This window comes from Bison bison, unplaced genomic scaffold (genome assembly GCF_000754665.1).
Source record: "Bison bison bison isolate TAMUID 2011002044 unplaced genomic scaffold, Bison_UMD1.0 scf7180017864456, whole genome shotgun sequence".
Classification (NCBI taxonomy): domain Eukaryota; kingdom Metazoa; phylum Chordata; class Mammalia; order Artiodactyla; family Bovidae; genus Bison; species Bison bison.
Genome location: NW_011495018.1, coordinates 22687236 through 22708278, shown reverse-complemented (window position 1 = coordinate 22708278; position 21043 = coordinate 22687236). Strand labels below are relative to the sequence as shown.

Genomic DNA, 21043 nt, shown 5'->3' with positions numbered 1-21043 from the left:
ATGTCTTGTCTTTATGGAGAGTTGCTGTTCCTAACTTTCACCATACATTATAAGGCAGTATTACTAACTACCACCAGCAAATCTTTAACAAAGAAAAGAACTGAATTTCAAAACCAGAAAGCTTAGTCAAGGTCACAGGCCTAGTATACAGTGGAACCAGAATTTGCTCCTCCTGGAAGCCACAAGAGATATGGGCAGAAAATCAAAGCTCTATTTTAGGTAAGGGGAATAATTCAGTAGCCTGATTCCCAAGGTCAATAATTCAAGGTACTGTCTTAGACATGAACACAAGGGAGGAAGAGGAATCCCTTGGCAGAAAGAGGATCCAGGATAAGCTCAGCACCCAACTACAGTATCCTAATTTCTCGACTGATAACTGCTTACTTCTGGGATTTTGCTATGAAGGGACATTCAGGATGCATGTAGTGCCACCATTTTTTCAAACAGTTTGGGGGAAATGGTTGCAGTAACCGTTGGAGTCTACATACAGTGTTTATAGAATTTGGGGTTTCTTTTTTGAAGGAGTATATGCTTTATCTTCATCAGGAGAAGATTATTCTGGAATTAAGGGTAGGATTCAACCTAAGGCCTGTTTTGGTCAAAAATAATATAAAATAATAAAATGAAACTATTGAATTTTGTGATATTTGCAAATATCCATTACAAATCTGACTGCCCAATATTAACCCTTTTAGCCCAATCTACCAAAGATTATAAAAGATTTAGATAATAGAATTAAATAATAATTTGTCTCTGTGTAATGTACAAACCCTAAGGAAACATAAAAAGCAAAACATAAATGAGTGTCTTTAATTGTAATATTTAAACTCTCCCTGTCTGTTCCAACACCATTTATAGGCAGCTTAATTAAACACCATCCTAATTCAGCACAAGGAGACCCAAGGGGACATATTTTATAACCTCAAACTGTAAGTGTGAAAGAAAGCTTTGTTTCTTAAGCCTTTGCCCTTGTACTGTTTAAGCAACTCAGAGAATATTCCCAAGTCACCCAATCTGCTCCTCCTTGGTCATCTAGGAGGTCAAAGAGGACAGTGTTGACCTGCTCTAACAAAGACTACCTTTTGCCACACATTCTCTAGGTCCTTTGTTCCCTAGAAACCTAAAATTCTTATTTTATATTGTATCATGCTGACAACCTCCATTTTTGCAATATATTCTGGCTCCAAAGAGTTGGATTCTAGCTACACTCAAAAGCATCAACTATCCTGAGGATTCTTGATAACATTTTCTACAATAAGCATACTTTCTGCATTTTGGCATCTTTAAAATTCAGGATGCATCTTAGAATTGATGGATATAATAGTCAATGTCAGCCAGGTGGCAATTATAGTGCTACTGAGGGAAAACTTTCTATAGATGGCTTCTAAAAAATTCAAGAAGGCACCTCATCTAAGCACCTTAGAATCAATGAAATATGACTGTCTATAGCTAACATATACTGACCACTTTCCATGGAAGGTGTACCAGTTATCTGACACCTCATTAATGCTGTCTAACCAACAACCATGAAACCTTAGTGTTAAGCACCAATGACATTTATTATTTCTCATAAATTTGTGAGGTTACTGAGCAATTCTGCTGATTTAGGCCAGGCCTAGCTGTACTTACCATGTGTCTGTAGTCAGCTTCAGTAGTGTGTTTCTGGTGACCTTGGTTGGGCTCCCTCATGTTTAGAAATCAGCTAGCTCAAGGCTGGTTGTCTAGGATACATTTCCTTCCTCTTGTGGTCTTCCATCCTCAAGCAGGTTAGCCTAAGCTTGTACTTATGTTAGCAGGATTCCAAGAGGAGATGAATTCATGCAAGCAGTTTTTTCAAGATTCTGCATGAATGATAAACACTTTTTAAACATTCTATTGGCCAAAGCAAGTCATTTGCCTAAGCTCAAAACAAACCTGAAGATGTTTAGCTCTTTCTTGCACTCTCTTTGGCATAGGGTTAACATTCAGCTGAAGATGGACATCTGCTGCCCCCTTTAGGTGATCACTTTTCAGTCGACCACCTTCTAACACAGGAGCCATATCTGCTTGACATCTGTGGCCTTCAGATGATGCATATCTACAACTGTAATATTTTAATATCTACACCTGTAACTATCATTGTAATTAAAAACTACAACCGGACTTTGAAAATAGCCAAACATATCCCTCTCAAACTCATCATCCGTCATCCACAAACTTCAAAGTGCTATACCTGTTGCTAAAAAATGTATCAAAACAAAGTGACTCATATAGGATCCTTGCAGGAATCCATTCAGATCCTCCCGATCCCAAGGAGCTAGAAACTTAATTGCTGAACACCAAGGCCAAATCATGTTTAAGACTGGTGATCACTATCTTACTTTCCTTTAAATCAACCTGTCTAAATTCCTCATTATGAATCAATCTGATGAGAATGACTGTACTATCACTTGTTAGTAGACTGTACTATCACTGCTAGACTCACATTAATTGCTGGTGTTATAAATAAAACTTTAAGGACAAAGTAGTAAGCCAAACATATAGGGTCTGCTCATCTGGATTTACTGTGCAACTGTGGCCTATTTATTGTTTTCTCTAAATATTTTTTGAATAATTTATATAAGAGTAAAGAACATTTCTTTCATGCCACATTTTTATCTCCAAACCATTCTTTTGAGACCTTGTGTGTAACAATTTTATTGTGGTCTTCAATCTTCATGGAGCTATCTCACCAAGTTTATTTCTAACTTAAATGCTAGCTGATGTCAAGATCCAAGAAAACAGCTTCAGACAAGTACAGCACCTGGATATTTTTATTTTTTGCTTGAACAATTAAATAAAACTTTGTTCTGTGGGATGCCTTGGGAAATGACAGGCTTAACAGCCTGCTGAACAAACAGTAGAGTTGCCGTCACACTTGAATTACAGTGCATTTAAACTCCAAATCGGCTACAACCAGGGTTTACATTTACTGAGCAGGTGGAACGGAAGAGGCTTCGGGATATCATGGAGACAACTGCCTAAATCCTAAACAGGTTTCCAGGCTTTTAAATGATACACCAGACAAACAATAAATTAAAATTCTTCCTAAATGTCCAAGGAAAACCCTCCTTTGAAGTCTAATCTTACAAAGTACATTAGAGATGTGAGCAAGTACAAATCAAAGGTATCCAGAAATGGTCTGTAATCAATCAAAATTTAGACTTCTATTATGAAACATAATTTTACGTTTACCTGGCTTGGTTACAAATGTAACTGAGAACTAGAATGTTAAGGTTCCACTATGCTATTTTGAATCAATGGTTCTTAGAAACACACACACACACACACACACACACACACCTATCTATCAGACTAAGTTGTTTTACGTATTTATTTTAGAGTGGGCTTATTCAATTCATGCAATCTAGTTTGCTGTTATTTATGTTGGTATATTTGACAACTGTCACCCTGAGTGATAAATATAGATTGATTTTCTTTATTTTCTGGATCTTCAGCTTGACCAAGTAATATATCACCATTTTTAATTTGGTGGTAGGTGGTGAATAAAGTGTGTGTGTGTGTGTGGTCAGTTTAGCCAGGAAGATTGAGGAAATAATATTGGAGTTCTCTCCAGAACTTATGACAAGCTGGGGAGATGTGTTCTGTCTGCAAAACTTCTCCAGAAAGACCCCATTGATAGCAAATTCTCCAACATGCACAGTCTGCATAAAAACTAGTTTATCTGACAATGGTGGAGCCAGCACTGTGGCAGAAAGACACCTGAAAGGGAGTACACCTGTTCTATTATTTATTGATCAGATGAATGGTGTCATAAAGTCCAGACCATCAAAGAGTAGTCACTGTTACATGGGAACACTGACTGTTTTACCACCACTGGCCAGAGTTACGTGGCTTCCAAGGGGATGTACCCATTGAAATGTTAGCCCTGAGTGAACATTCAGTTGGTGGAGTCATCTTATGCTTGGAACACACTAAACAATCATAGAAGAAAAACAGGAGCAAAAAGTTTGCAGAAAAATATAAAGTAAGTATTTTAGTTGTAATGTGCCATTTTCAGAGTATGAAACTCCCCCAAAAGTTCAGGAGTAAGGAAGGTAAGGAAAATAAGAGGATGTCAGGACTCAGACATTAACCTTTTTCCCCTTTAAGCATGTTTTTGAAAATGTAGAAATATGTCAATGCTCTGTGGAGGTATGTCTGGTCCTTGTTGAGAGCTTCTTGCTGCTGTAGTTCTTCACATTCCTTTATGAGCACGTCTTAGAGCGGCTGGGGGACAGATCTGGTATCCACTGAGCAGAACTTTTCAGAAAGACACCTATGTGTGAGGGACAGTGCAACACTGTGGTCACAAACATGAAGAAGAGACTCGAGGGAGAGAGCAGTTGCTCTGCCACCATCTGAGGAGCTTCCAGGAGGGGAACCCCAAGCTGTTTCCTTAATCCCTCGTGGATGCTTTTATTTAATACCACAAATAAGACCCAGAAGTACCCTAAACTCCAAAACGTACCCCTACTCGATGAAGTAAACAAAAGCTCCTGGGATGAAACAAGTGGCTACTCAGTTTGAAAGAGACCTCTTATTCCGGGCCTCACCCTGCTCTTGACCTGTCTTTTTTACATCTGACAGTCATTGGCTTTTTATGAGATTTAGGATTACCTACTTTGCTCTGCCTCTGAAATTTTTGTCCCTCTCACTCATGTCCTCCCCTGTGGGCCCCTTCAGTCTGCCAACTGGGCCCACATTGCTTGTACCCATGGTTCTGCTCCTACTTAGAACATGTACTTGTTCCCCCAGGCCCTGCTCCAGAGCAATGGGCCTGCTATGTTTTCAGCATCTACATACACCCTTTACCTAAAGGGCCTTTGAGACCTATAACCCTCTGGGCTTGACTGGCACCCAGCCCAGGGAAAGACCAGCTGCTCTGCAAAGGCTTTCATGGGTTCAGCATAGTTAAGCGATAACTCATAGGGGCCATTCTCACCTCTTTCCTCCTCCACAGGAGAACTCAGCACACACTTAAGAAGCTTCCTTCTCATTTCTTCAATGTTCCAGGAAACATACACAATGGACAAATCACCTTGAGTTCATCTGCATTTCTGTAGGAGGCAAAAGTTCAATGGAGGGATGCTCCCAGTTTACTGTGGCTTCTGCTCTGCTGGAACCAGATACTGACATCTCCCACCCAAAAAATCCAGCAGCCTCACAATACTTGGGGAACAGGAAGCATGAATGCTCTTTGCAGGTGGCCCAACAAAGAAATGAGAAGCTATTCTTATTTTCAAGCAGCCCAGAACTCTCAGACTCAGGATACTCAACACTTTTTTTAACATGAAAAGTAGAAGAGACTGGCCGTTATCTCTCGCCCACTGCTGCTTTCTATAAACTCCCTTTCCTGAGTTAGGACCCAAGTTAGAGGTTTCAAGACCTGGTTTCCCTGTTGAAATTATGCCACAGGAAGGGGAAGAACACAAAACTTTCAAAACTGTTCACTGCAGCCCACTACTATGAGGACCTGCCCACCAGATATTAGCACCCTTACTACTAGCAACAGGACATCATCTTGGTAGTTTGACTTTTCACCCTTCCTAATAAGCACATGTGATACACAACTTGCAGTTTTTCAGTTGCACAATCAAAAACCTGTGACATCATAAAACTCTGAGCAGCATGTTGGAAGCACCCTAGCAACCAGACCCAATAAGGTTAACGCTTCTCTGGGCTGGAGAAATGGCACAGATGGAGTGAAGGTGTCTCAGATTAGCCTTTTGTAATAAGTTCTGAAAATTCTACCAGGACTATAACCACAAGTTTCGGTTTGGTTTTATTTTTGTTTGAACAGTCAACCATATACTACTGCATCAAACCAGCCAGTCCCCATAGGTGATAAGACATAGTTTTTATTCATTCCACAAGGGTGGGATTGGCCCGAGATGAAGGGATGTGGTTGGTTCTCTATAGTGGCAGTGCCTTTGGGGAGATGTGGGCTGCCTCTTTCAGAAATGATGTTTTAATTGGGAAAAAAAAAAAAAAACCTTTCATCACCCTCACTACAGGTTTATGAAACTACTTCTTCCCAACTGTGTGATTTTGATAATATCTTCCCAACTGTGTGATTTTGATAATATCAGATGAAATCCAAAGTAAAGCTCAGTATCTTAGATGTTATGACTTGTTAGAAATACAGGTGTGGAGGCAGGGCAATTCTCTTTCAGGCTAAATTGATGGCCTAGATATCTTTTTCTGTGCGTGGGTCACAATCCATTTCTTAAATTTACCTGACAAAATTCACTTGGAAAGTTTGTAAACAAGAAGACTGCTGTACCCTTATCTTGGTGACTGGTTCTGCAAGTCTGCAGAGAAGAGATGGTATTGCCCCTTAAACAATGACCCCAGATGACTGATGTGATTATATGAGAGCAGAGCCTTCCATCTGCCAGAGCTATGCTCTAACAAACAGGAGAGTCCCAAATTAGGTTAACAGAAGACAAATCTGTGATACTTTGATTCTAGCTCGGGATTTAAATGCATTAAATCCTGACAATGAAGGAGAGTAATTCTCTGATCCTTGGATTTCTTTGATTTCCTTAATCAAGGGAAAATCCTTGATCACATAAAGAAGCAATTCAAGCCCTTCTAGGGGCGCATTTGTATCAGTAAATGAAACAAAACCAAACATCTTGTTCATCACAGAAATAATCAGTATAACATTTTAAACCTGAATTTGTGAAGTGAGGATACATATTCACTAATGTGCTCAGTTGCTCAGTCATAAATACATATGCACAAATCAACCTACTTTTTTAGCTTTCCAACTGATCTCCACATCCTGATCTGATCTCCATGTCCTGTTAACTCTGCCCACAGGAAAAGAGCAGAGCAATGGGAGTACCCCAGCATTTGGATAATAAAATCCTCCTGTGAGAATCCAGAGGTATTGCCTTCTCCCTTATTCCATTTCTCAAAGAGAATAGCTCTGAAGCTCCTGGAAACTGGCTACAAATTAGAGATTACCATAGAGGGTTCATTAAGTAAATTATAGTATATATTCATTATTATGATGCAACCATTATGATGATACTTATAAATAACTGATAATGACATGGGAAAACACAATACAATAATCAATAAGAGAACAAAATGTATAGGTACATAACCACATTACATAATTTCACTGATTACACATAAATATACAATCATTTATGTGGAAACATGACTAAGGTGTAAGGTATAAAAATATTTTTTTTAAGTAAATGGGCTACAAATAAGTTCCACAGTATTCTTTAGATTTTTTTCTAGGTCTTTTCTATTATTAAATTTAATGCATCTTTATTATTTTTTAGAATAAAGTGTGGTTTCCCTGGTAGCTCAGCAGTAAAGAATCCACATGCAATAAAGGAGACCTGGGTTTGATCCCTGGGTAGGGAAGATCCCCTGGAGAAGGAAATGGCAATGCAACAGAGGGGGAAATTACTTTAATGTTAAAAATAATTTAAAGCATGTTAAGAAATACGGTTTGCCAATCACGGCTCTAGGATTTGAGCAGACTCACTATAGGTAGGGACAGTTACCATTAGTAATAATCAGACTTGCTTCTAGGGTCTATCAGGCAATGTTTTATTACCAATGCTACAAAGACCATTGAGAATGTTCAGGAACACCTGGCACCATGTTCTGTTCCATGCAGTCAATCCAGATCAGAACCCCAAGGGCAGAGCAGGCAAAGGAGCTGAAAAGATGACTTGATATCCAGCTTAAAAAATAATGGTACTTTTCAAAAAAAAAAAAAATAATGGTACTTTTCACAGTACTCTTAAGTATACAGAAGATTTTGAGGTTAAATGTCCTATTATCCAGAGATGACACAGAAACTAGCAGGCAAAAGTTACTGGAGAGTTCAGATTTCAGATCAGCACAAAGAACAACTTACTATCTGAGCTCCTGAAGAGGGCAGCTTCCCAACCCTTCAGAGCTCAGTCTGACACTAGAGGATCATCTGTCCAGGAGGCTGATGAAGGAATGGTCATCTTCGGCAGCAGAAGCTGTGTCAAGTAACATGGAAGCTTCCTACTCAAGTAGGGGACCCTAAGGTATCAAATATATGAAGCAGAGATTTTATTTGACCAGGCAAGCAGACAGACATGACTATTTCCATCATAAAGATGAGGAAGTTGAGACTCAGAAAGAACTGAATGCCCAAGTCATACAGCTAGAGAGTAGTAGAACCACTAACTTTAAGCCAATGCTGTGAGCACCAGTATATGTATTAAAATACCAGGGTATATGTATAAAGCCAAGATAGCAATAACTCTAAAAAGGATTCAGGAGATAGATCCTTGAGTGGTAAACAGGAAGGAGAAATGGCAACTTCTTCCTCAACCTTTGGTCTTCATGACAGGATTACAGCTTGCACCTTCTTGCTTCATCCAACACAATAGTTTTCTAGAAGAAAGAGAGAGTCGTAGCTAAAGTCACAGTCAAATTCAAAGTTTTGTTCTCTGAAAGGCTCTCTGAATTGCCTGAGACATGATCCACATAGCAGCCACACTTTTCATGACTGGGGCTGAGGCTGGGACAGTAGCTGCTGAGGCAGGAAGGTAAAGGCTGTGAACTTCACCAAATAAAGACATGCTTGGGTGCTGAGTGAGAATATGAGCCACAAGGAAGCAGGAACCTTCTGCCTCTGGTTCCAAGAAAACTGCTGAGCTCTTGGCTATGGGGCTCCTAAAGAAATACATGCATTCCTGTCAGAGAAAACCCAGCAGCACAGAAGAAGACTGGATAGGAGGGCTGGTCTTTCTCATCTGTGGTTTCTGGCCTTTGGCCCCTGATTGTAGTTGCCGGTGTTGCTGCTCTGCCACAAAGAAACATCATCCCAAGGAAAAAAAAAAAAACAGAGAAGGAGAGAGAATGCCAGTAAAATAAAACTGGGAGCATTAGACAGGTTTTTATTTCTTCTTTCCAGAAAATTGTCAAGGCATTAACATGGTACTCAGCATTCCGATTTCTATGACTGGCAATTTTACTCAAGTGAGTTCCAGAAAGGAGGGAAAATCATTCCAATGAATGTTTATTGAGTACATACCATGAAAGAAGCACTCTGCTAGAACATTTCCATGTGTTGAATCGTTAGCCTTGTGAAGATCTTCTGAAGCGGCTAGTTTCACTGTGCTTACTTTACAGATATAGAAATATACAGAGAAATGGCACTAACCTGTTTGAGGTATTATTCTTATAGACCAGGTGCAGAAACTGAATACTTAAGGAAGGCTATGACACTTGCACCCAGATTTCACAACAAATGCAGGACAAATCTGAACTAAAACTCCAATTTTCTGGATAAGGTTTGATGATCTTCTCCTAGCCTAAAAAAATATCCTGGACCAGTGCTCACAAAGCATAACCACGAGTATCTTATGAAACTTCCTGGCTCATAGAAATTTCCTGAATAAACTCTCTTAAATATCAACATGTATAAGTGAACCAAAATTTTCCTGGACATGTACAGTGAATCAGACCCTCACTCCGTCAGATGCTCTCATAGCTGACTTGCAAAATGGTATTTTTATCTCCTTACTAATGGAATGTAAGTGCCATATTTGAGGTCTCACAGCCAGTTTGTAGCAAAGAAGGAATGTGAATCAAGTCTCCTGACCCTCAGCCCAGGTCTCTCCACTTTACATCTCAGATTAACTTCCCAAATGAAAGAGAGTTCTTGAAACAATGCAACAGCTAAAACCATTTAAACTTGAATCTCAGCCACTTTGACCTTAATAGCATGCTTTTAAAATTTTCTCTAAATGTCTTAGCCTTTAATAATTAATTAAATTGAGCTCATAAACAGGGTAATCCTGACTTTACTATAATGAGGTGCTTTATTCTCCCTCATATAATTTTACTGATAACTGTGATCATTTTCAACCAAAGTAATGCCCTTCTCAAGGAAGATAGCTGACATCTCTAAAGTTTGGTCTACATGCTACCTTCTCACAGACAATGAGGAACCCAAAACCCAGAGATCAGGTAAAAGAGGTAAAGGCAAATCTTCCCCAAAACAAAAAACAGATTCATTTTATTTATTTTTTAATTCTTTTCTTTTTTTTATTCTTTTTTTTAACTTTACAATATTGTATTGGTTTTGCCATATATCAACATGAATCCGCCACAGGTATACACGTGTTCCCCATCCTGAACCCTCCTCCCTCCTCCCTCCCTGTACCATCCCCCTGGGTCAATAAACAAAAGAGGACAGATTCATTTTAAATCAAAATTAGTCTTTGGGGATAGAGAAAGAGATATATCTATATCTTTACAGAGAATGAATATGTATCACTAAGCAGCCAATATGGTAGGAATGAACTCTGCTGGCCCTTATGAATTAGCAATTTTACAGAGATGCTTTCAGTGAAGCTCTGAAGTCAGCAACATGAGGATCTATAACACCAAGAGAGTGTGAAACAGCAGTGTTTTCAGAAGTGAACTTGAGCAGGAAGACAAGCACACATGCTAGAAGCGCAAGGGGTTCACCAGACAAGAGACCCTAGGGATACAGAAGTGCCAATTCTCGAAGCAACCTCATCATACATTCGGAAATGGAAAATACCTCCTTATATTCTGTTACAACAGATCAGTGAAATAATGTCCCTGCCATTACGTAAATACCCTTAATACTTTTAGTTGACTACTGCAATTAAAAGAAATCCACCAAATTAAATCAAAAGTTGTGTTTTCTACAGAGTCAGTTAGGCTAGCTTCTTAAATAGGTTACTCCATTAACCAACTTCATAACTTCTAGAGGGAATGGAGCACTAGAATTTGTTACTCTGATGCACTGGTCAAATCCTGAACAACCACACATTCTCTATGCTCTTTATACACCATTTCTTACAGTCTCAATCTCTCCATCAAGACCCCATTCCAAACTCAGGTTCTCTCCTGACATGCTTAAATGAAGGATAACTTTGAGGATGAAAGATGTGAGAGAAGAAAGTAACAATGAAGCAGCAGGCTTCATTTTTCACTTATTTATCAATTCATTATAAATTTATAAATATACCTTTCACTTCATAATATCCCTAGGAAACTTGTTGGTGGAGAGGACTAACTGACAGCTTATTGCAAGGGGGCAAAGGGATTTGAATGGCTCCCCAATTTTATATTTTATATAAAAACCCTCTTTGCACTGGAATTAGCATGTGCATCTTACAGCCTTTATGAGAACTTAGTCATATTAGGATATTTCAAGAAAGGGTGGATAAGCAACAAAAATGATTCCATTAGCAGCAAATAGCCTGCTGAGTAATCTGTGCTTAGGTTGCACTAACTCAGTTCTCTTAACTCATTTAAAGTTTGCAGCAGCTTAGACTCATATACTTTCCCTGGCCTTCTGAATAACGTACACCTTATTCAGGAGGCTTCCAAGATATGGTCACGTGACACAATGAATCAGGAGTGGCATCTCACCTCTCTGCTTACATGAGAAGATGATGAGCTTAGAGTAAACCTCAGTGGGGTCACCAACCTTGGGAACAGCTTTGCTTATGAAAGATCCTTAATTTTGTTCAGAATGGACTTGCAGGAAGCCACATGTGATTTGTATTTGTAGCCTGGATGGACTTTTTAGGGAAACACATAGTATTTATATTCAGCACACAGGACTCAATTAACCAACAGAAGACTGAAGGCTTAACCAAGCAATAGACGTTCCTTCATAGAAGAAGCTTCTGGATGGCCACTAATTGATCTAAAATCCTACACTGAGGACAGAGGTTAGAGCAACGTGTAAGCAAGTATAACCAAGCCGAAGTCCTGCGTGCATGCATGCATACACACACACACACACACACATTTACAATCAATGGTATCAGGGCTTTATCTGCCTTGCAAAGTAAAAGCTAATGCAAAGTACACCAGAATAGTGCAGTGTGTATATACACACACACACACACACACACTATACACTATATATATATAACACTACACACACACACTGTCAATAGCACCCAACTGCCATAGCTGGAAACATGGCCATTGCCTTCTTTGGCTCTCTCTCTTCCCACCAGCCTTCCTAGATTCCCCCCCCCCCAGTTAATGGTTGTATAGCCTAAAATTTGTATCAAATCTTTCTATACCCACCCATCTTTACAAGTAAATCTGCTAATTCTGATCACTATAACTTCTTGCCTAGATCTTCCTTCTAACTTTTCTCCTTGCCTCCATTGTCAAGATTTATATGTCCAGTTTGCTTCACCACACATTTGCTGAATTCTGAGGATGTACAAGAACACAGAGAGTCAATCCTGCCATCTCATGGTGCTTAGAAAACAAAACCCATCTGGAGGAGGGGGAGGCAAGGACCCAGTACAGGGAACTGATTAAAGCCCTACAAAGAAGGGTGAATTGATAAGGAGAACCTAAATCATATTTCACAATGTCCTAATATTGGGCAGAGCTAGAGTCTGAGGACCAGCCTGGATGGCTGGCATAGTTCCTTAGCTAACAGAAGAACTAGCAGTTATTTTTCACATTGCTTGAGTGACGAGGTTGGAAGTTTAGTGGACACCAAACCATTACAATTTTCCACACCCTCCCAAAAGGGGGAGGAGTAGTACAAAGCTAAGTTGAACATCCGTGATGAGAAATGAATTTCTAGCTCTTTTCCAAAGCTGAAGACACTAGAAACACCAACACATCAATAGAAAGTTATAGAGAATCACATCATGGTAGCAAGGGATAACCAAAAAAGACTGACTTTTGTAAAAGATGAAATCCAGATAAAACCTAGATCAATCTCTCATAAACTGAGGTGGTCAACTCCCAACCCTATGATTCTAAAAGACAAAAAGATAAATTCTCTTTTAGAAAACAGTATTATTTGTATTCTCTGTGATTCTTTTCTATGCTAGCTGGCATACAATGGCATACAATAGAAGATTGATAAACATGTGAAGATGATGAAGCCATATATTAAAATAATATATTAATACAAGGAAAACAAACAAATGGATCTGAATAGAGTCCAGAAAGACACCTGACAAATTTACAGTCCACAAGTTTGTAACAAAGATCACTATGAAAACCAGTGGAAAAAGAATAATCTTGCTAATGAATAATCCCGTGTCAACTGTATAGCCATTTTAGAAAAAAAAATAAAGTCTAACATGAGTTAATTTTATTCTTTGACAGCAGGTCTGAGAAAGCTATTAAGATGAAAATCATGAGCTATGCTTTAAACTAATTTAGGTACCCAATCCCTCATATTTACATGTATATACTAAGTTAACTATGGATATGGTGATATCATTCCCTCTCTCACATATCACATTACTTAGGAAAACAATACTGCACTAACAGAAAATGACTACTGACTTGTCATAATCACCTCAACAACCACACTCAGGCCACATGCCCAAGAAAATGACAGCATCACCCATTTCTATCTGGTACAGAAGAAGCAACACAACAAATATGAAGGGAAACTGTTACAACTTGCTAGTGGAACTCTACTCTGAAGAGATGAGAGAGCAATGTTTCAGATTTAAGGCAAGTCTTAATCTTTTGGGAGCTCAGATTCTTTGGTTTAGTCATCATGTCTCTGACACGTCTGAGACATGATGCATAAAAGGAAACCAAACATGATATTTAAAGACGGTTAGTCAGAGTCCCAAATGGCACGGAGATGGAGGAGACTGAAAGGAAGAATGACATCACATACTGTTACATGTACTAAGAAACATGAAGGTGGACCTAATTCTCGTAAGAAAAACAGGAAAATGAATATAGATTGCCTCTCCTCCTCCCAAACATCCTTGGCTTGGCAAATTCCTAATCCTACATAAATAAAGGCCAGCTCCTCAATTTCTTGTAAAATCACTTCTTCCCTCTGCCAGGAGGATGAGTTGACTCTCCACCCATTCGTATCCCCATAGAACTTTTAAAAATTCTTATTATACTTACTATGTACTTAAAACTCTAAATAGTGATTTTTCTGTTTGTGCAAATATCTAATCCCACTAGTATGTGCAACCTCAAGGGAAAAGGCTACATCTTAGCATGTAGCACAATCACTTAAGATGTTCTAATAGCTTTAGTACAAAAGCAATACTTACACATGGCAAAAATTCAAAATAGTACAGATAAAAATAAAAGGAATGGTTAAAAATTTCCTCCCATGATCTAGACCAGTGGGCAGCAAACTTTTCTTGTAAGGGTCCAGACAGAAAATATTTTAGGTGCTGCAGGATGGTCTCTGTTACAACTACTTAACTCTGCTGTTGTATCACAGATCACAAAAACAGATGATATGTAAAAATGAATGAATGGGGCTTTGTTCCAATAAAACTTATATGAAAGTAGAAGTTTATTATATGAGAGTAAGATTTACTATAAAGCAGTAAGACTCAAGATGGTGTGCTGCTCCCTAAGAAAAACATTATAAATAATTTTGAAAACACAGGACATTCATAAATATACCTACATATACATGGTCAGAGCTTCCCAGATGGTGCCAGTGGTAAGGAACCTTCCTGCCAATGCAGGAGACATTAGAGACTCAGGTTTGATCCCTGGGTCGGGAAGATATGGGCATGGCAACTCAGTCCAGTATTCTAGCCTGGAGAATCCCCATGGACAGAGGAGCCTGATGGGCTACAGTCTATATGGTCACAAAGAGTTGGACACGACTGAAGTGACATAGCACACATGCATGCATGCATATATGGTCAACTGTTTACCAAGAATGTTACAAAGATAAATTCAAAGGGTAAGGATGGTCACTTAAATGTGGGGGCCTAAGGATCATACCTGAATGTAGTTTTTTTGTCAGTGAGCAAGCCCACGGCTATCCAGTTCAAAATCTCTCCATCCACTGGGCAAAATTCAGGACAGGTCAAGGTGGAGATTAGAGACAGTGTTTCCAAGCCAGGGTGACAAATGCCCTTTTCATAATTCTAACTGAAAGTGGTAGAAAGTAAAGAACTAAACCAGAGAAAGATGTTTTATCTAAACAGGCAAGCCCTGGATTAGATGGACCATGAGTTTGGGTTTCCACATCCTCTGTCATCTGAGTGAGGGAAGGTGACCAGAACCCTCAAACCTTTGACTCTGGGCAAAGTATGATCCACCAATTACCTGATAACCTAACTCGGAAGCACTATCTTAAGGTGAGTATCCATGGTGTCTGTGCTACTTCTTTAGGGTCAGCAGCCACCAAGGTGAAAGCAAATGGCAGCTTCTGTATATCTTCCTGGATAACAAGCTAGAGACAAAACACATTGGTGATATTACATGAATTATTCACAGGGATAAATGGAGGTCATGAAAGGAATAAAACAGGCTAGCAATCTGAGAACATGTCGACTTGGAAAGGAGCACACTTAAGATTTTTCCTCTCATACTAAGGGGTCTCCTCCCTAACATCACTCTAAACTGACTTTTAAAAATTATCTAATCAACCCCCAAATAAACCCATCTATGGGGTGGTATGATCCAGCAGAATAGAGTCAAAGTCAGAACAAAACTTAATCCCTGATCTGATCTGTCACTCTATAAGTAACTTATGACAGGTTTCTTAACTCCTCTGAGCCTCAGTTTTCACAGGGTTAGAACAAAGACAACACCAACTTCACAGGATTATTGTGAGGTTTCAATTAAATAACACAGTGATATTCTGCAATGTTATTACACAGAATTGCTCAAAAGGTGTGGCGATTTATATCATTGTTGCTAACACTCAGCTTCTGTTATCATGTAGATAGCATGCTAAGTCACTTCAGTCGTGTCCGACTCTATGCGACCCCATGGACAGCAGCCTACCAGGCTCCTCTGTCCATGGGATTTTTCCAGGCAAGAGTACTGGAGTGGTGTGCCATTGCCTTCTCTGATAGCATAGTGTTCTGCAAACTCTCTCTGCCTTGTTCCCAAACCCCAGCCTTGATTAGTCACCAGGGTAAAAAAAGGGATTGATGACTCATTTACAATGGTGGGCACTTAACACTTGTATCAACAGGCAATGGCACCTCACCTGCAGTAAATCTTGTCAGTGATGGGCATGGACACTTTTTAAAGGCTTTTCACTTTCATTCATTGGAGAAGGCAATGGCAACCCACTCCAGTGTTCTTGCCTGGAGAATCCCAGGGACGAGGGAGCCTGGTGGGCTGCCGTCTATGGGGTCACACAGAGTCGGACACAACTGAAGTGACTTAGCAGCAGCAATGACCCACAAATCAACCTAGACTAAACCTGATCTAAAGCCCAACACATGTAATTTGTATAGGTTCTTCTCAAACCCAGGAGCTCGGTGCCCAATCTCCATGCTTCTCTCCAAACACTGAGGTCCCTGACAGCACAGGCTGCAGCCAAAACAAAAATTCTGTCTCCAACCTGTGGCAAGAAAAAAAAAAAAAGCCTGAGCAAGTCGTGGGATCAGTGGAATGCTGTGTCCAAAGTTTTAGCCCCTCTTCCTCCAATAACTGAAGTGTAAATCACAGGGTAAAATTCCTGTTTCATCTCCCACAAAATGTAGATATAAAGATATCTGTCCTTCTAATCTCTTAGGACTATGATGAAAATAAAACTGAAGTGATGGGACAAAATTCTTCAAAAGTGAGTCATTTTGAACAGTGCAAAGGTACATTACTGATCTAAGGTAGTACTATAAAAAGATTCAGCAGATCGCAGCAGAAAGAGAGACACGAGACCATTTATGCACATGTAAAAGTTCACACCAGAGCATTCAGGTCCTTTGATTCCTACCTACATTTTAGAATAAGCTCTCTTCTTTCAGTATACACCTTACATGGTAGGATTTTACCTTTGTTTCTTGCCAAGCTTTTAACTATTGCCTCTATCTAACTTGCAGACTCAAGCCTGCCCTCTACGGTAACCATTACATTGTGAGGAGTCTGGGTCCTCCTCACACTGGCCACACTTCGTTCAGGCCATCATCTTTGGCTACTGTGCAGACACTATTTGACAAATTTCCCCAATGGAGACAAAGATGCAGTCTGCATACTTTCTAGAGGTGTAGGAAAATAATTAAGATTCACATAAAGGTAGGTCACATCTGTATATAAATGTAAAGACATAAAGTGGCAGTTTGGGCAGCTTGGCTGAGGATGTTTCTGATACAGTTTACTAACTAAATGATAGTCTTTTATTTTTTGAAAAATGTCATAATAAGAAAAAGCAACAACATCCAAGGTGAGATTTAGATGTGCAAATACAGGCAATCAAATTTCTAAGGGATGGCATATTTTTCTTTTCCTTGGCATAGGTTTTCAGTTTCTCATTTGGTATGCCTTATATCTATAACTAGGGCCTCTCTCATAGCTCAGTTCATAAAGAATCTGCCTGCAATGCAGGAGACCCCGGGTGGTCGGGAAGACCTGCTGAAGAAGGGATAGGCTACCCACTCCAGTATTCTTGGGCTTCCCTTGTGGCTCAGCTGGTAAAGAATCTGCCTGCAATGTGGGAGACCTGAGTTCGATCCCTGGGTTGGGAAGATCCCCTGGAGAAGGGAAAGGCTACCCACTCCAGTATTCTGGCCTGGAGAATTCCATGGACTGTATCCATGGGGTCCCAAAGAGTTGGACACAACTGAGCGACTTTCACTTCACTTATCATATCTATAATTATTCAAAAGTGATGTTACATATTAAATTTTAATCTCTTTCCTCTCCACATTAGCTCTTGCAGTTCTTTTGCCTACCATGTATGGATTGTCATCTCAAAACTCCCCTTTTAAAGTTCTCAGTACTATTCATGGTCCAATGCAAGCATCACCCTTGCCCCAAGCCCTCATATCCATCCCAGCCAGAGGGTTCCATCTCACCTTTACTTCTCGAGCAGTTTTGTCATCAGATGACATGCATCTTCTATTGCCTTACACCAATGTTCATAACTTTCGGTACCAGTTCACATACACCTCCTAGTCACTGTCTGGAACATACTAGGTGCTCAGCAAATATCTGTAGAATTAAAAGTTGATAAGATAATGTATATAAGCTTGTTAGCTTGTCCCTAGCACATAGAATTTACTCCTTGAATGTTAGCAATTATTAACACCACAGATAAAGAAGACATGCCATACATTTTGTGCCCAGTTCTAGTCTACTCATAACTCTAAAAATGTGAATCATTCTCAGAGTCAATATTTAGTTTAATTAAATTGACAAAATTTAATCTAGATTGTACTAGCAAATTTCAAAAAGGCATTTTAATTTATACTCTTAAATTATGCATTTTGTAGCTAGAGATTTCATATTTACCAACACAAAGATAATGTAAAACAAACTACTACACCTTTATATCTTTCTGCAAATACCAGTACCTGATTTACACAGTGGCATTCAAATCTGTTGAATTTTTATAAACACATATGTATAAAAATAGCAGATACACACCTAATCACGTGAAATATAAGATTTGTTCACTCTCAAGTCAAGGGCATAGATCAATGTGCCATCTTTATTTCCACAGAACTTGACTCACAAGTACAAAATGTTCAACACTCTCAAGTTGAAGACACTAAAACACTGTGTCAGATCTGAGTGAAATGTAAGAGAAACAATCAACACTGTGTCCTCAAAAAGCATAAAGCAGACAATTTCCCTACTTTAAAGATAGCTAATTAGAAGATCTGAGATTAAAACCAAAGTCCATTTACCTCCACATATGCTTTGTTTTATTCAGTAGCATCTTGCCTTCCAGGCCAAATTACACTTGCATTCTTCATCAGGACCTGATAGGAAAAGTAAAAATATAAGTTTGCTAAAGACAGTCACCTCTATTAAAATTAAAAAGGTCAGGTGAAAAGATCTTACAGAAATGATCACCAAATCCAGTTTTCAAAGTCAATGTAAAATAAAACTAGATCCTGTTAACTCAAAAATGTATTAAACAAGACCAGATACCAAAATTTGCCAATGACCTTATGCTCAATAAATCATCCAAGTGTTCATTTTAAGATCTTCTAAAGATGAAAATGAAATCTGGGAAACAATGCAGTCTCTATTGGAGCTAAAGAATGAAATGTGCCAGCACATGTTAACAATATTCCTTTTTCTCAAAGATAAAGAGCTCTCATAATCAGGATTTACCACTTCTCAACCTTGTCTGAAATCAACTCAAGATGAATAATTTTATAATCTTAAAAGGTTCTAATTTCCAAGTTTTACTGTAGGTTAAATTTTGTAAGACAGGAATAGATTCTGGAATCAGATTCAAACAGGTATGCTCTGTTCCATACCCCCATAACACCTTAGCCAAGTCATTTATCCCTTCTGAACCTGTTTGCTGATTTGTGCAATGGGAGTGAGAATTTGACTCTCACAAAACTAGCAAGAAAATTAATGATGACAATAAGGCATTTTACCAAAGAAAAAACTCGGAAGAAAAATTGACTCAGCTTAATTACCAAGGTTGTGTGGATACATCTCAGGTTTAAAAATATCTGAAGAAGAAGATATGAATGTCAAACAACCAGACAGTCATGCAGCATTTGATACATGCAGCATTGCTGTTGCTGCTGTTCCTGTCCCTGGGGTTCTCCAGGCAAGAACACTGGAGTGGGTTGCCATTTCCTTCTCCAACGCATGAAAGCGAAGAGTGAAAGTGAAGTCGCTCAGTGGTGTCGACTCTTAGCGACCCCATGGACTATAACCCATCAGGCTTCTCCATCCATGGGATTTTCCAGGCAAGAGTACTGGAGTGGGGTGCCATTGCCTTCTCCGCATGCAGCATTAACACTATCGTAATAATGTAAGTTTAACAGCATACTGCAGATGACTGTTTTTGAGAGACACTGATATTAAGAAAGAGACAGGAGGGTGAGAAACCAAAGTATTTGAATCATATTCAGCATAATATGTGAGAAAGAGATATTAATGCTACTACTACCTAATAAGAATTTCACAATGATTAATGAGCTAATGCTGGTTAGCTTTTTGGAAGAAAAAACTACACACACACACATACACACACACACACACACATATCCCACAAGGCAGCATATATCATCATAAAAATTGGATCATGTACAAAATAAGTTGCACAGAACCAACATGTTCTTGCCCCTGATAAACTATTTGCACTTAGCATTCTTGAAGCCACAGGATTCCTTCATTTGGTTCAGATCATGCAAAGACTTCCTTCCATCAAGAAAGGCTGTCCCGTATGACAAGGATGTTAGTATCAGTGCCTGGATTTAAAAAATGACTCTCAAACTTGGGGAATTACTCTGAACACACATAAATTACACTCAAATAACAGGGAAAAGTCTCATTGAGTACAGAGCAAAAACTACATCTACCAAAGGCTGCCCCAGAACATCAGCAAAAAGTACAGGAAGAATAAAGAGGTCACTCTGAATCCTAGCCAAGTTATAATGGGCAGCCTATAAGTACCATAAATTAATATCTTTAATACAGGTGTTATTTTAATCATTTAGTTAAAGATCAGTCAGGTCCAAAAGATGTGTGGCGCCCGCATCCCACCTCTTTCTGGGGGAGGAAGTGTAAGTGACAAATTTTGAATTTGACTTTCTCTTCCTATTTAGGGTTGATGAACTGTTTCTTTAACTGTTTCTTTTAACAGTGCGTTAGGAATGGCAGTGACACACATGTGTATATGACTGTACAGTAACAATGCCCTTCTCACCTGTCTCAAGATACATGATTCTGTCAACTAATCCTGATTGGCATTGACCTCACTTTACAGATGAAGAAATTCAAACTCAAGAAATTATTATTCAGAGTTGCCAAATGTGTGTGATAAACAGAACCAGAACTTCAATCTCCACTCTTGCTTTTCATGTCAAGTCACCTCCATCCAAGAAGTTTCCTTTGATTTCCCATATTCCAATTTATAAAAATAATAACATTAAATGTTACTGTCTCCATCATGCTCAGATAAATTTGGCTAGATGAAATTGATTAGCTCTGTTATTGAGGAACATATACACACATAGTAAAAAAGGTGTGTGTGTGTGGGCGGGGGGATGTGTGTAAGGAGTTGGCGTTAAGAAAATAAAGACTTTAGACGAGAGAAAACTCACTAATTAGAAAA

The 21043-nt window shown here is 39.0% G+C and overlaps 1 long non-coding RNA gene across 1 annotated transcript; it reads right to left on the bottom strand.

The window, feature by feature from the left end:
* Nucleotides 1-16188: 16188 nt before the first annotated feature.
* On the bottom strand, nt 16189-18699 carry LOC105002634. The gene is made up of 3 exons (XR_827006.1): nt 18645-18699; nt 17811-17946; nt 16189-16360 (listed from the first exon to the last, which is right to left on the bottom strand). It is a non-coding gene; the product is annotated as an uncharacterized LOC105002634 (long non-coding RNA).
* Nucleotides 18700-21043: the final 2344 nt, after the last annotated feature.